The sequence below is a fragment of the Lampris incognitus genome, chromosome 2 (assembly GCF_029633865.1).
Source record: "Lampris incognitus isolate fLamInc1 chromosome 2, fLamInc1.hap2, whole genome shotgun sequence".
Classification (NCBI taxonomy): Eukaryota; Metazoa; Chordata; class Actinopteri; order Lampriformes; family Lampridae; genus Lampris; species Lampris incognitus.
This window is the reverse complement of record NC_079212.1, coordinates 91,457,847-91,475,033: the sequence shown is the minus strand read 5'-3', so window position 1 is coordinate 91,475,033 and position 17,187 is coordinate 91,457,847.

The window sequence follows — 17,187 nt, the reverse complement described above, 5'->3', positions numbered from 1 at the left end:
CCTGATCTGCCCTGATGTGAGCGAGCTCTTGTAATTAGCATGGTTTCTTATTAAATTAACATTAATCCAGCCACTAAGGATCAGAGGTGTCCTGATAGACGTCGGATGTCATCTGTCCCTGTCGCCATGGAAATTGTGTTCGCCGGGGACTCACATAGCAACAAGGTGTTTCTTGGATGGATGCTTAAGATCCTGATTGGAGATGAATAAGTCTTTCTCCAGCCCGCTCTAGACAAGAGGCCTGATTACACGTGGCCTCTGTAGGACTCATCAGGGCTCATTAACATCTGAAAGGGAACTGTGGGTATCAACTACCGCGTTCTTTCCTGAATCCCGACCAACCTCAAATACTATGTACCTCTGTAGTGGCATGGTAACAGTGGGGCAGAGGACATTGAATTTACAATGGAAATCATTACTTGGCGTTGATAATGCTCTGAGAGTGCTAACAAAGGGACATTTTATGACCCACCTCTGTTTGTATTTGCCTTTCACAAATAGCGGGTAACTCACAATAGTGTGGTTACAGCAAATAATGGCAAACAGTATTTTTGTTGTACGGCATCACCATCTAACTCTCATGTATACCGCTTTAACGTAACTAGTGCTGTATATTTACTATTTAAAGCTGCATGCATGTTTGCCAGATACGTTAGATGCCCTGCAAGAAACACATGTATGCTGCACAAATGCTGCACCGCAGCGACATATTTGCAACGGGATTTTCCCATTCACAGATGCACAAAAGAGAAAAGCCACCCCTTTTAACCTGGATTAACTACTCTCTACATCTCCATCCACTTGTTTTTCTCTTTTTCTGTTTATCTGCCCATCTGTCTACCAGCCTCTCAGTCTAAATTCTTAGGCTTCCTAAATGAATCTGCGTATTTCTATAGACCAATAAAAAAGAAGAAGAGAGAAATCCCACTCAAAACTAAGTTTGGATCACAGAGTTTGAGAGGCGGCAGCCCATGGCCTCCCAACACAGGGCAGCCATCCATTATCCAAGCTGCTTGTCCTGCTCTCAGGGTCACGGGGATGCTGGAGCCTATCCCAGCAGTCACTGGGAGGCAGGCAGGGTGACACCCTGGAGAGGCCACCAGTCCATCATAGGACCCCCCCACACACACACACACACCTAACCGGAAACCGGAGCACCCGGAGGAAACCCACGCAGACGTGGGGAGAACATGCAAACTCCACATAGAGGACGACCCGGGACGACCCTCAAGGTTGGACTACCCCGGGGCTCGAACCCAGGACCTTCGTGTGCAGTGGTTAGCGCAGTTGCCTTTCTTGCGCGGTGGTGGTGACCGCGCTAACCACTGCGCCACTGTGCTGGGCAACCCACATCCATATTTATATGTGCTAAATAAAGTACAGAGGCAAACCCAGGAGCAGACTCATAAGAATTCTGGGACATATCTTGAGCTCTCAAGATTCGAAAGTTAGGAACAGGAGCGTCACTGTGGCGACACTGCAACAGTGGTTTAGCACGAGTAAATCCAGCAGAGAAGTGCCTTTTAAACAGCACGTGCTCCTTAAAACATCTGGGGAGGCTGGTACAATTTGCTAGTGTTTCTCCTCTCAAATCCGGCTAATCTATGAAGGAGTAAATGGTGAGGGATGTTTTTTCCTACTCAGGGGTGTCAAACTCCAGGCCTCGAGGGCCGCAGTGTCTGCAGGTATTTGTTGCAACCGTGCACTACACCACCTGATTTGACTAATTAGCTCACCTCCTGGATCAAGGAGGGAAATGAACTAGTTTAATCAGGTGGCGTAGTGCATGGTTGCAACAAATACCTGCAGACACTGCGGCCCTCGAGGCCTGGAGTTTGACACCCCTGACCTAGGTTTTTAGGATCATGTGCGTTGGATCAAAGCAAGGCTTCACCTGCCCTTTTTGCAGGCGTGCATAGTGTGCTCTACCCTGTAGCAGTCTGGACACTTTAATTCCAGATGTCTGCAACCTGATTGAGGTCGCGGTACAGGCCAGGCCAGAGAGGACAACAGCAGAAGCAGCAGCAGCAGCCGGTGGATAAACACCACTTAGCGAGCCAGATATTCCCAATAGTGTGCTGCGGAGCACCGAGTGCCCCACCGGACGGACCGGGAGCACTCAGAGAGCGTTCTCCTCTTTTCTCAGAAGCCACAAATCTTCACCGAGTACGCACGCAGCGGTACAGTAAGTTCCAAGCCACACACACACACACACACACACAGAGTGCGTGTGATGCTACCGTCTGTTTTTCAGATACAGCGTGCATCAAAGTATTTGGCGAGGTATTTGCAGGAAAAGCAGTGGTTTATACAAACAGGAGGGCCAGCAAAGTTCAGTTTGGTCAGCAAAGTACATGAAGGACAACAATAATGAGAAAAGACAAGAAGAAACGTTTCAAGGGATTTCAGTTAATAAGGGACTATTGGCTGTATGAGGACCTTGTAGGACCTGTTCCCTACAGCCCCAACACATTTACAACATGTTTGTATCTGTTTTTATGGTATAGTGTTTTGCAAGGCACAGAAAACAGACAAATCTCAATATAACAAATAAATAAATAATTGTGGAGTTAGAAAACAACGAGACAGGAGACGTGAGAGTAGACGTAGTCGAGGTAGTTTACTAGCTCCAACTTTACATGTCATATATTCGACAACGACACTGAACTCTCTGGACCGGAAGCGGAAGTGCATTCTCTCTTAGGTGAATGTCTCTAGTTATATAGATGTGGGTCACCACACAGGCCCCCCCAGAATTCAACTACACAAAACAATGCAAAACAGCAAAAGCGCAACTCATGAACATAAAAATAGACTCTACAACAGAACAGTCAATGACATAGTGCAAAGTCACGGGGAAAACAAGTGACGAGTCGGGGGGTGGACCCTGCGGCCATAACGGCTGCGCTTCACAGGAGGGGAAACAGATGGGGCCGAAACCCGGGCCATAGGCGGGGCCGAAGCAGGAACAGAGGCAGGTGCCGGGGCCGACCTAGGAGGGCGTCCCCGCCGCGGGGGTAGGGCCAATTGCATTGGCTCCCCAATGTCCAAGTGAGCAGGCTTGAGACGGTCTATAGCGACCCGCTCCGGCCTGCCCCCCATGTCCACCACAAAGTTCTTATCCCCCGCCTCCAGGACGCGGAAGGGCCCGTCGTATGGGGGCTGCAGCGGGGACCGATGGCTGTCGTGCCTAATGAAGACGTACCTCGCCGATGGCAGATCCTTGGGGACGTAGGACCGGGGGAGGCAGTGTTGAGACATTGGAACGGGAGCGAAGGCACCGGCAGCGCTCCGGGACGCACTGAGGTGAGAGGCGGCCGACCAGGGAGTCGTAGCATCCGGAAGAAACTCCCCCGGAACTCGCAGGGGCTGGCCATACACCAGCTCAGCGGAGGAGGTCTGGAGGTCTTCCTTCGGGGCCGAACGCAGACCGAGCATGACCCATGGGAGCTGGTCCATCCAGTCGCAGCCAGTGAGGCTTGCCCGCAGAGCGGCTTTCATGTCCCGATGGAACCGCTCACAAAGTCCGTTGCTCTGCGGGTTGTACGCCGTAGTGCGGTGGATCTTCATCCCCAGGTGCTCAGCGACCGCCGTCCAGAGCTCCGAGGTAAACTGGGAGCCCCGGTCGCTCGTGATGTCACCCGGTGTGCCGAAACGGGCCACCCAGCAGCCGATGAACGCCCGTGCTACCTCTGCTGCCGTCGTGGAGGACAAGGGAATAGCCTCTGGCCACCTGGTGGCCCTGTCCACAATAGTGAGGAGGAACGTATAACCACGGGAGGGGGGCAGGGGACCCACCAGGTCAACATTGACGTGGTCAAACCGCCTCTCTGGAACCACAAACGGCGCCAAGGGGGCCTTGGTATGGCGGTGCACCTTGGCGCGTTGGCACGCCACACAAGAGCCGGCCCAGGCTCTAACATCCTTACGGAGCCCAGGCCAAACAAACTTGACGCTCACCAATTTGGTCGAGGCCTTCACTCCCGGGTGGGAAAGGCCGTGGACGGTGTCGAAAACTCGGCGCCGCCAGGAAGTAGGCACCAGGGGGCGCGGTTGACCGGTGGAGATGTCACAGAGGAGGGTGGTGTTGGCCGCGTCGAACGTCATGTCCTCCAGCCGTAGCGCCGTAGGGGTCGACCGGTAGTCTTGAACGGTCGCGTCCTTGGCTTGGTCCGCTGCCATAGCGGCGTAGTCGAGTCCCAAGTGAACGGCGTTAACAACCGCCCGTGAAAGGCAGTCGGCGACGGAGTTATCCTTGCCCGACACGTGTTGTATGTCCGTGGTAAACTCGGAAACCGCCGCGAGATGACGCTGCTGACGCCCAGACCACGGTTCTGAGGTTTTGGCCATACAGAACGTCAGCGGTTTGTGGTCCACGAAAGCGGTGAACTGTCGGCCCTCCAATAGGAACCTAAAGTGTCTGGTTGCGAGGAAGAGACCCAGTAGTTCCCTATCAAAGGTGCTGTATTTGCGCTCGCTCTCACGGAGTTGTTTACTGAAGAACGCCAACGGCTGCCAGCCCCCCCCCACCCACTGCTCACACACGGCCCCCACGGCGTAGTCGGAGGCATCCGTTGTAAGGGCTATGGGGGCGGCAGGCGACGGGTGAGCTAGCAGCGCAGCGTTGGCCAGCGCGGTCTTGGCGGCCACAAAAGCCTCGTCCATCCCCGAAGACCAGTCCAGCTCGTCCTTAGACTTCTTACCCCGCAGGGCCTCATACAGGGGACGCATGATGTGGGCTGCACGGGGCAGGAAACGGTTATAAAAGTTCACCATGCCCAGGAATTCCTGCAGCGACTGTACAGTGCGGGGGCGGGGGAACATGGTGACAGCCTCAACCCTGGCAGGGAGGGGAACGGCCCCCTGTGGAGTGATGTGGTGCCCGAGGAAGGTGATGGACGACTCCCCGAACTGACACTTAGCTGGGTTGATGATGAGGCCGTGTTCGCTGAGCCTGTCAAACAGCTGTCTGAGGTGCGTCATGTGTTCCTCCGCCGACGCGCTGGCCACGAGGATGTCGTCTAAGTACACAAACAAAAATGGCATGTCACGGAGCACAGAATCCATAAGGCGCTGAAACGTCTGCGCCGCCCCTTTAAGGCCGAAAGGCATACGTAAAAACTCAAAGAGCCCAAAGGGTGTGATGACAGCCGTTTTTGGGACATCCAGTGGGTGGACCGGCACTTGGTGATACCCCCGCACTAAGTCGATTTTGGAATAGATGGCAGCGCCCGCCAGGTGGGTAGAGAAATCTTGTATGTGCGGTATGGGGTACCGGTCGGGGGTCGTGGCATTGTTTAGGCGACGGTAGTCCCCGCACGGGCGCCAACCCCCGTTGGCCTTAGTAACCATGTGAAGAGGGGAAGCCCACGGGCTGTCAGAACGGCGGACAATGCCGAGGCGCTCCATAGTCGAAAACTCCTCCCTGGCTATTGCGAGCTTGGCCGAGTCGAGGCGTCGGGCCCGGGTGTAAACTGGGGGCCCCACTGTGGTGATATGATGTTCCACGCCGTGCTTGGCCACCGCTGAGGAGAAGGTGGGTGTGGTCAGCTCGGGGAAATTTGCGAGCAGGCGTTGGTATGGATCCCCGGTGGAGAGTGTGTTAGCGAGGCACAGCGCTCCAGCGCCCCCAAGCGTGCAGGGGTATGACGCAAAAGAGACGGCATCAATCACGCGACAGTTTTTAACATCCACCAGCAGGTTGAAAGCACAGAGGAAATCCGCACCTAGGATCGGGGTGGATACAGCAGCCATCACAAAGTCCCAGCCGAAACGTCGGCCGCCAAAACACACGTCCACATGTCTGATACCGTACGTCCGAATGGACGTGCCGTTGGCGGCGTCCATCTGGGGGCCGTGACTGTCGGTCATCGTGTCCACAGCTTGTGCTGGTAGTATGCTGCGTTGAGCGCCAGAGTCAACCAGCAGCCGCCGGCCCGACAAGGAGTCTCTGATGAACAACAGCTTGCAGTCACGGCCGGCGCCCATAGCCGTTAACGAGCGCCGGCCTTGGCGTTTCCCTGAACCCTGTAACTGCAGGGTTTGCGACACCGTTTTGCTTTTGCCCCAAACCTGGCATGGTAATAACAGAGCCCGTCGTCAGGTCGGCGGCGGGCTGTCACCGCAGCCGCGGTGTCCATATAGTCGTACACAGGTGGTGGTGGGGCGGTCTGGTGGGGTAGCAGGGCATGCACAAACTGTTGCCGGTTGGCCAGGAAAACCCTGTCTGCTTCAGCAGCCAGAGAACGGTAGTCCTTGGAGGCGGCGAGAGGAGAACTGGCCAGTGCTGTGCGTACAGGTGCGGGGAGCTGCCTCAGAAAAATGTGTGTGAAAAGAAAGGCCGGATCAGCCGATCCCAGCACAGACAGCATTTTTTCCATTAACTCAGACGGTTTGCCGTCGCCGAGGCCATTCGGGGACAGTAAACGGTCTGCCTTCTCCAGCTCCGACAGTTCAAATAGTTTCAGGAGGAATGTCTTTATAGCATCGTACTTGCCAGCAGCTGGCGGAGCTTCCAACAGTGTCATTGCTCGCGCCGTTGTCGATGCGTCTAACGCCGCCACTACGTGGAAGTACTGCGTTGCATCCTGCGTTATCCCTCTCAGCTGGAACTGGGCTTCCACATGTTGAAACCACGGCCGTGGATTATGCTGCCAAAAGTCGGGTAGCTTCACAGTAGCGGCGTAAATGCTAGCGTTAGCAATAGCCATGTTGTTAGCACCGGCGTCGTCGTTGTCAGACATACTCGTATTAGTTGTTCGATCACGTCGGGGTCACCAATGTGGAGTTAGAAAACAACGAGACAGGAGACGTGAGAGTAGACGTAGTCGAGGTAGTTTACTAGCTCCAACTTTACATGTCATATATTCGACAACGACACTGAACTCTCTGGACCGGAAGCGGAAGTGCATTCTCTCTTAGGTGAATGTCTCTAGTTATATAGATGTGGGTCACCACATAATAATAGTTATATTGACCTCAGCTGGCGGTTGCTTATGGCATGAAACAGGCTTGTACTGCCTCATAACGAACTTACTTGACTCACTGGATTATTTTGCTCCTTATTTGTTGGGCTCTTTCCCTACCGTTGAGTGTTTCTTTTAACAAAGCTATACATATACACACACACACACACACACACACACACACACACACACACACATATGTATATATGTGTATATATATATATATATATATAGTAGCGAATTCGGTGGGCAGCCAGTAACCACCGCAGGCGGGACGCGTACCTGCGTCTCCCGCACCACGGGACACTGCGCTACCCAGTCAACTAAGAACACAACCCGTTAGCCAACGGGCTAGCGAGTCTAACCATCAGTGATCGTTACAAATAAAACCTATCCCCGGTGGGCCCAAGGACCACGGCCCCTGCCTCGAGCTGTGCCCGGCGAAGAAACACCGAGGGCGGTCTGACAGGGTGCGGAAGCGGGGCAGGCTAAGCTAACTGCTAGCCCATGCAGACCGGCAGTTCTGACAGCATCCTGGCTGGCGTTCGATCCCTTGGACAGTGTTTTTTTTTATATAGTTTGGACATAGTATGTGTTAGTTTGTGTTAGTCTGGATATTGGATGTTTGTGTTCTTGAAGTTCTTGTAGTTTTTGGATATAAACACAAATCCAAAAACTCGTGTCTTGGCGTTGCCCTGCTGGGGGCGGGCCGGGGAGAACCATACGCCCTTCCTGATCCCTGACGTCATACAGGCATACTTTTCTAAAGTAAGTTTGATAAAACATTACGATTTAAACAGTGAAAGATCAGCAGCTCACTGATACATGGTCTTAACACAGAATGGCCACCCACGATTATGTAATCCAGGAAGTAGGATGATCGGCACTTCCGCGACTCGGTGTCGTCACCCCTGACTGCTCATAATGTCGTCACCACTGACAGTGCACTACTGGTTGTTGGCTGGCACCCCACTGAACTGGTCCACGTAGTTTAGGTTGTTCCAAGTCATTTTATTTTGTATGTTGTGAGCACGAAAGCGTTGCAACAGAATGATATTGGAATTGTTTTAGACAACACAACACAACATCTCCATAAAAGATATGCAAGCTAAATTACAGTATTGTATCTGGTATTAAACAAGACAAAAGAATCCAGTTTGCAGTGGACTGCACTGAGTTTTGTGCAACATTCATTTCATGCAACACATGCATCATAATTTTTCATTTTTATTTTTTTTTTGCAATATATCATATACAAGAACTGAAACTTTTAATTTGCTATAGCCTGGCATTGCTACGTATAACGTAGCACTGTATTTTCATTTACCTATTGTGTTTTATTGTAGTTTATCGTCTTCTATGGGCAGTAGCACCCCAATCAACAAATCAAGGGTTGAATGGGGTGCTATTGAGACCAGGTCGTCTGGTAACTGGGGGTGGGGTTGCCGGTTCAAACCCTCGGCTCCTCCTTGCAAAAATGTCGAGGTGTACTTGAGCAAGACACCTACCTCCTAACTGCTCGTCGGTGTGTGTGTGTGTGTGTGTGTGTGTGCGCGCGTGTGTGTGCGTGTGAGGCAGTCATCGATGTAAAGCGCTCTGAGTGGCTGCAGCAGCAGCAGCAGCTATAAAAGCACTATATAAAACGCAGTCCATTTAATGCAGGCCCTGCCAGGCTCAGATGCGACTGCAGGGGCTCTCCATCACCATGGTTTCCTCACACATCATCAATCATCACGGCTAATCGCAGCCCGTCGTCGCCGCATCACCGCATCACCGCATCACCTCCACCACCACCATCACGCATCGCTCCAAACATCAGGACAAGGCGGTCAGTTTAGCCCATCTGACAGTCAATTGAGTTGACTTTCTTTAAACAGTGACGCGAGCCATGAAAGAAAAATACAACACAGATTGAAAAGTAGCGACAGAGACAGAGCGTGTCCAGCAGAGGGCGATGTAAATCAACAAATCCCCCTCCTCTCATTTGGTCTGGACTTCTCCGAATTGGGGGGTTCTGGGAAGTTTCAACCAGCACAGAGATGCCTGACGTCTGATGTCTGATATCTGATGTCTGACGTCTGATATCTGATGTCTGACGTCTGATATCCGATGTCTGCGCCATGTGTTGCTCGGCACGTGAAGTCCGGCTCCACTGTGGCTCCACTCCAGTCGAGTATTCATCAATAGCTCAACATTCAGAATCAGAGTTGTGTAAATAGCTGGATATATATTTTACATGCGTTATGAGCTGGCACACATGTCTCAGTGTCAAATAAGCAGCAAAGTATACAGAGGTTAACAGGCTCCATGTACATGGTGTTGTAATAAATGAGATGAGACACAAGATACACAATCCAATCCATTCACAATGTGTACATATATTCAATTCAATTCAGTGTATTGTCATTAAAAACAATGTGCAGGCAAATGTTAAAAATGAAATGAGGGCTGTGGCTTCGCCAAACAGTGCAGGACAGACACAGACAAACACAGCAAACACAGTATAAGATATACTACACACATGCAGACCAAAAGCTAAAAATAAGTTAAAAAAGAGCTGGAGTACAAAATATTTAAAAATATCCACAGACATTCAGTGGGTAGCCAGGTTCAGGTGGGCAACAGCTTGTGGAAAGAAGCTGTCTTTGAGCCTGGTAGCGTGGGCTCTGAGGCTCCTGTAGCGCCTCCCAGAGCGCGGGGGGGGTGGCAGTCCATGGTTGGGGTGGGTGGGATCTCTGCTGATGCTGAGACCCCTTCAAAGGCAGCGTTTGTGATAAATGTCTTTTATGTCTGGGAGCTGGGTACCGGTGATATGCTGGGCCGCCTTGACGACCCGCTGCAGAGCTTTCTGGTCTACTGAGGTGCAGATGGTCAGGATGCTCTCTATGGTGTAGTGGTAGAAGTTGGTGAGAATTTTGGAGGATAGACGGGCGCTCCTCAGCCTCCTCAGGAAATGCAGGTGTTGTTGGGCCTTTTTCTCCACGAAAGGTCCTCGCTGATGTGGACTCCAAGGAATTTAAAGCTGGAAACACGCTCCACTTCCACCCCATTGATGTGTATAGGGCAGTGGCTGCAGCTTCTAGACCTCCTGAAGTCCACAATCAGCTCCTTCGTTTTCTGCACATTGAGGACAAGATTGTTGGTGGTACACCATGATGTGAGGTGCCGAATCTCGTCCCTGTAGGCCATCTCGTCATTGTTGGTGATACGGCCAATGACTGTGGTGTCATCTGCAAACTTAACTATAACATTTGAAGGGTGAGTTTGCAGGCAGTCATGGGTAAAGAGGGAGAAAAGGAGGGGGCTCAGAACACAGCCTTGAGGGGCACCTGTGCTGAGGGTCAGGGTGGAGGAGGAGTGGTCACCTAACCTAACAGGCTGAGGTCTGTTGGTCAGCAAGTCCAGGATCCAGTTACAGAGGGAGGGGTTGAGGCCAAGGGAGAGGAGTTTGGTGGTTAGTTTGGCGGGGATGATGGTGTTGAAGGCAGAGCTGTAATCTATAAACAGCATCCGGATGTATGTGTTGTTAAGTTCAAGATGGTTCAGAGCAAAGTGCAGGGCAGTGGCAATGGCATCCTCAGTAGACGTTTTGGGACGGTAGGCGAACTGATGTGGGTCGAATGTGGGGGGGATAATGTTTTTGATGTAAGCCAGAACCAGTCTCTCAAAGCACTTCATGGCAATGGGGGTGAGTGCTATGGGTCGGTAGTCATTCAGACATGTGGATGTTGGTTTCTTGGAGACAGGAATGATAGAGGTGGTCTTAAAGCATGCCAGGACTATGGATTGGGACAGTGAGAGGTTAAATATAGTTGAGAAGACCTCAGCCACCTGGTATGCGTCCGGTCCGGCAGCCTTCCGTGTGTTCACTCTGCGCAGTGATTCTGACCTCTGCGATCGATAGTGAGCACCTGGTTTTCTGGGTGGCTGGGGATTTTTGTGGCTGGGTCAGTATTGTCCTTGCCAAAGCGCACGTAGAAATGATTTAGCTCGTCTGGCAGGGGGGCACCCTGGATAGTGGGACCACTATTGGAGCTTTTGTAGTCTGTGATAAACTGAATGCCTTGCCATATTCGCTGGGGATCGGAGTTATTGTGAAAGTGGTCCTCTATTCGTAGGGAATATTTATGTTTGGCTGTTCTGATGCCCTTTTTGAGGTTGGATCTGGCTGTGCTGTAGGCCTCTCAGTGACCTGACTTGAACGCTGCATCCTGGACTTTCAGCAGCTGCCGGACCTCACTGGTCATCCAGGGTTTCTGGTTTAGAGAGCCGCAGATTGCTTTTTTGTTGTTGTGACACTCTCAGTGCAAAAGTTAATGTAGGCTAGTATGGCAGATGTCTGTTCATTAATGTCTGTATGGGAGCCATGGGTAGCTGAATGTGCAAAAATACTCCAGTCTGTGTTGTCAAAGCAGTCCTGGAGTTCAGAGACTGCTCCTTCTGGCCAGACAGTGATCGTCTTTACTGCTGGCTTGACCCATTTTATTAAGGGTTTGTAGGCTGGGACCAGGAACAGGCAGAGGTGGTCAGAATGCCCCAGATGAGGGCAGGGAGTAGCTTTGTATGAGTCCTTGATGTTTGTATAGAGATGGTCCAGGGTGTTTTGTCCCCTAGTGGGGCAGGAGACATGCTGATGGAATTTGGGCAATACAGCCCTGAGGTTAGCCTGATTAAAGTCACCACCTATGATAAAGGCATTGGTGTTTGGTCTGTTGTCTGCTGATGGCACATTGTAGCTGCTTAAGTGCTACCTTAGCATTAGCATGTGGGGGGGATGTATACAGCGGCGATGGTAATGGCCGTTAGTTCCCTGGGCAGGTAGAAAGGCCTGCACTGAATCATAAGGAGCTCGAGATCAGCAGAGCAATGCCTTTCAACCATCTTTATATTGTTGCACCAAGAGTTACTGACATAAATACTCAAACCTGTCCTGTCAGCACGGAAGGCTGTGCGGCCCGCTAGCTCGACTGCCGAGTCGGCTACGTTGCCGTTGAGCCAAGTCTCCGTAAACATCAGCACAGAGCAGCTCTGCAGCCTTTTCTGAGAGGACAGCCTGAGTCTTATCTCGTCCATTTTGTTAGCTAACGACCGGACATTAGCCATGAAGATGGTGGGGAGGGAAAATCTGAAGGGAGCGCTTCCCCCTCTTCTGTTCACGTTGCCGGCAGGGGGCAGCGTTTCCACTGCGAGACCGATGAGCAGATCATATGGATGGGGAAGTTGTCCTTGATGGTGGAGGGAAGTGAGTAATCCGTTCTAGGTTTAACAGTTCCTGACGGCTGTAGAAGAGCGCATGACCTACACTTGTAAGTAAAGTTAAAACTAACATATAAATAACAAAGAAAGCACGACACTGAACAGGGAGCCGCAGTAGCCGCTGCGTCCGGCGCGCCGCCATCTTGGATACTTGTATATACGTGTGTAAACTACTAATAAGACACGTTAGCCCCTAGCTAAGGGGTCTGACCCTTTAGCCGAGCGGTTAGTGATGTCGCCTTGTGGTGCAGTACACCTCGTATCGAATCCCGCACCGGGCAAGAAAATAACCGGTTACACGTGTATATGTATACATACATATTTGTACACATATATATGTATACCTATATATAGGTGTATATATATACCTATACATGTATAATGTAGCGAATTCGGGGGGCAATCACAGGAACTGCTGCAGCCGGGACGCGAACCCATACCGCCCGCATCGCGGGAGACATCGCTAACCGCTCGACTAAAGGGTCCGACCCGTTAGCCAAGGGCTAACGTGTCTACTTATCCATGCACGTTACAATATGTATACGTGTATACATGTACGTGTATATACGTATACATGTATGCAAAAAGGTACGGAGCCCCTGTGAAGCCTTGAGGGTGTATTTTGTTTTGTTATGGTGTGGACACAGGGGATGGAGGTTGCGGTGGAAAGTAATGAAAGTGTGCGCACAAGATAACATTGTGAATGGATACAGGACTTCTGCCCGGCAGTCTCATCAAAATGGAGCGGTGTTACATTTCCATCTTGGAATCTCATACAAAGACGTTGCTGCTGTGGCATCCCTTATTTCCCCCCATATGACATATTAAGGGGACTTGTGACGGGGTCTCTGAGGTCCTGGCTGACGTGTCCTACCTGCTAACACCCTGAAGTGACAGCACATCGGGTTCATTGGACGTATTGGAATGACAGCCAACATATGTGTTGTTAAATCTCATTCATAAGACACACTTTTGGTCAAATAAAATCACACGTAGACACCCTTTAACCCCCCCTCCCCCCGCCACCATTACCGGATCGATGTCAACTCTTGTTCACTGTAATAAATCACAAACACACACACACGTGCTGGGTTGAGAGTTTATATTTGGAGGCAGAATATCCATAAACCGGCACGGTGGTGCAGTGGTTAGCGCGGTCGCCTCACGGCAAGAAGGGCCTGGGTTCGAACCCCGGGGTAGTCCAACCCTGGGGGTCGTCCTCTGTGTGCAGTTTGCATGTTCTCCCCGTGTCTGCGTGGGTTTCCTCCGGGGGCTCCGATTTCCTCCCACAGTCCAAAGACCTGTAGGTCAGGGGAATCGGCCATACTAAATTGTGCGCACGTGCGTGTGCGCCGGCCGGCCCTGAGATGTACTGATGGCCTGTCCAAGGTGTCTCCTTGCTTGCCGCCCAATGACTGCTGGGATAGACTCCAGGATCTTGCTTACCCCGAGAGCAGGATAAGCGGTTTGGATAATGGATGGATGTTCATAAACACCATTTCAGATATTATTTACCGAACATGTACCATCAGAATATGCATGTCTTGTTCTATTTATATGTTGAGCAGACAGAGGATTGAGGGAACATGAGGCGCTTTCCTAGAAAATGTCAAGAGGCCCTGGCAGTGCAGGATGAATCCTGCATGAGCAAAACATTCAGCAGGCAACTTTGTCCGTGCAGGCTGCTCCATATTGGTAATCTGGCCAAGTAAAAGGCCTGTATGCATTTATATTTCGACCCTGTGCGCACAAGAAATGGATCTGAAAGAAATGCTCATCCACCTTTTAGCTTCACCCTAGACTGTCCAAAACACAGAGATTGTTGGTCAAATGACCAGTTACATCAGGAACAATTTATTGTCATTTCTTTCGTGTACTTGCGTACAGAAAAGAAAGGAAATTCCGTTTCCCCCAGCTCACAGCAGGGCGATACAAAAGACAGTAACACACACATCCCAAGTTTCCCTGAAACGACACCACCAAAAACAGACAAAAACAGAGAGAACAAAGGAAGAAAAGAAAACCCCACACAAACAGTTAACAACACATTCCACTCTGCAACAGTCATGGCATTCCACCGTCCAGTAGAAGGGCGCCAGCCAGGATGGCTGTCGGAACTGCCGGTCTGCATGGGCTAGCAGTTAGCTTAGCCTGCCCCGCTTCCGCGTCCTGTCAGACCGCCCTCGGTGTTTCTACCTTGGGCACAGCTCCGGCAGGACCGCGGTACCTGGGCCCATCAGACGCAGCAGACCAGGCTCCCCGTGCCGATCCAACGCCAGCTCTCCCAGCCAGACACCTTCGACACACCTCCCCGCACTCCACACGACGACACTAAAACACAGTCAACGCCAGGTGAGACCACCGCCAGACCACCCTCGGTGTTATCGGAACTGCCGGTCTGCAAGGGCTAGCAGTTAGCTTAGCCTGCTCCGCTTCAACATCCTGTCAGACCGCCCTCGGTGTTCCCTCTTTGGGCTTAGCTGCGATCAGGGCCGTGGTCCCTGGGTCCACAGGACACAGCAGACCAAACTCTGCCAGCTGATCCAGCGCCAGCTCTCCCAGCCATCAAACGAAGACAAAACAAACTGCAGACGTGGACAAAGATACTGCATGGACGGTACTGGGTGAGGCCGCTGCAAACGTAAGTTCGCCCCGCCATCTTCCCACATTGGTACTAGGTGAGGCCGCCGCAAACGTAAGTTCGCCCCGCCATCTTTCCACATCGGTAGTGGGTGAGGCCGCCGCAAACATAAGTTCGCCCCGGCATCTTCCCACATTGGTAGTGGGTGAGGCCGCCGCAAACGTAAGTTCGCCCCGCCGTCTTCCCACATCGGTAGTGGGTGAGGCCGCCGCAAACGTAAGTTCGCCCCGCCATCTTCCCACATCGATAGTGGGTGAGGCCACTGCAAACATAAGTTCGCCCCGCCATCTTCCCACATCGGTAGTGGGTGAGGCCGCCACAAACGTAAGTTCGCCCCGCCATCTTCCCACATCGATAGTGGGTCAGGCCGCTGCAAACGTAAGTTCGCCCCGCCATCTTCCCACATCTGCGGTGGGTGAGGCCGCCGCAAACGTAAGTTCGCCCCGCCATCTTCCCACATCGATAGTGGGTGAGGCTGCTGCAAACGTAAGTTCGCCCCGCCATCTTCCCACATCGGTACTGGGTGAGGCCCGCAAACGTGAATTTGCGCCTCCATCTTCCCACATCGATAGCGGGTGAGGCCGCTGCAAACGTAAGTTCGCCCCGCCATCTTCCCACATCTGCGGTGGGTGAGGCCGCCGCAAACGTAAGTTCGCCCCGCCATCTTCCCACATCGATAGTGGGTGAGGCCGCTGCAAACGTAAGTTCGCCCCGCCATCTTCCCACATCGGTACTGGGTGAGGCCGCCGCAAACATGAATTTGCGCCTCCATCTTCCCACACCAGAAGCCAAATGAAGGCTCAGAAGGTCTGTAATGCACGCCTTATTAAAACCCTTAAAAACAAACAAGCAGAGCCTTAAAATCTGTCATCCTGGTGCCAGTACGAAACCTTGAAGCAGCATTCTGAGTGGGCTGATGGCTGCACTCAGAGCTGCAGTGACAGAGGCGAGATGAAATGAAGGCACGCGTGACTTCCTCAGGGTCATGGAGTAGAGGGAGGAATTATTATTGTAGCTTTTTCAGAACTGACAGAAACCCGGAGACTATGCAGACCATTGTTCATTTGAAAATCCTTTAAGCAGGATGCCACTATGCACATGCTATGCAGACGGACATCCAGCACATTGCAGCAGCAGGTATTATCATGAGATTAGATGTATAGTGTGGCAGGGAAATGACTTGCAGAATTCCAGGCCAAGTAGAGACGGTTTCTGGATCCTGGCAGACCCAGGCTCATCAAAACTGCATGCAGCCATTACTTACAATATCAGCACGTTGTACTTGCAACCGGATACACTGATGGATGTGGAGTTTTTGATTTATTCCTTTCACAGCAAACAGTGTACCGGCATCACCAGGTATGCATAAACAGAAGGGGCGAGACAGGAAGAATAGATTACAATAGATTACAGCCAGTTGCATAGACTGTGCAAGCAGTAGTTTGAAGTTACAAATAGGATGAACTAAACACAGCAGTAAATAGCAGTGGGTCTGGAGGGCAGTGGTAAAGTTCCAGAGAGTTGTATAGTGTGTGTGTGTGTGTGTGTGTGTGTGTGTGTGTGTGTGTGTGTGTGTGTGTGTGTGTGTGTGTGTTTTATTTTTTATTTGTTGGGGATTTTTCCCCCTTTTTCTCACGAATTGTACCCAGCCAATTACCCAGATAGCAGACACATTTGGGCCTAATCCGGGGGACTTTTGGTACTTACGGCTCAGTTACGGCACTGGCATCTGTTTTGTGGGCCAGATCTGGCCCAGATGTCATAAACCAGGCGTGACTTGAGTTACAGCAAGTGTTGTGTGGGCCAGACATGGCCCAGATGTAGTGAACCAGGCTTGACTTGGGTTACAGCACATAGTATGTGGGCCAGATGTGGCCCAAGTGTGGTTGAGTTGAGGCAGCCACACTCACCCTGAGTCAACGCCGTCATCCAAGGCCAAATGTGGGCAATACGATAACTGCAGATGTGGGCCATATTTGGGCCAAAGATTCTTTGCTGTCTGGGATACCCCACTCTTCTGAGCCATCCCGGTCACTGCTCCACCCCCTGTGCTGGTCCGGGGAGGGCTGCCGACTACCACATGCCTCCTCCAAGACATGTGGAGTCGCCAGCCGCTTATCTCACCTGACAGTGATGAGTTTCACCAGGGGGACGTAGCGCGTGGTAGGATCACGCTATTCTCCCCAGTCCCCGCCCCTAACAGGCGCCCCGACCGACCAGAGGAGGCGCTAGTGCAGCGACCAGGACACATACCCACATCCGGCTTCCCACCCGCAGACACGGCCAACTGTGTCTGCAGGGACGCCCGACCAAGCCGGAAGTAAC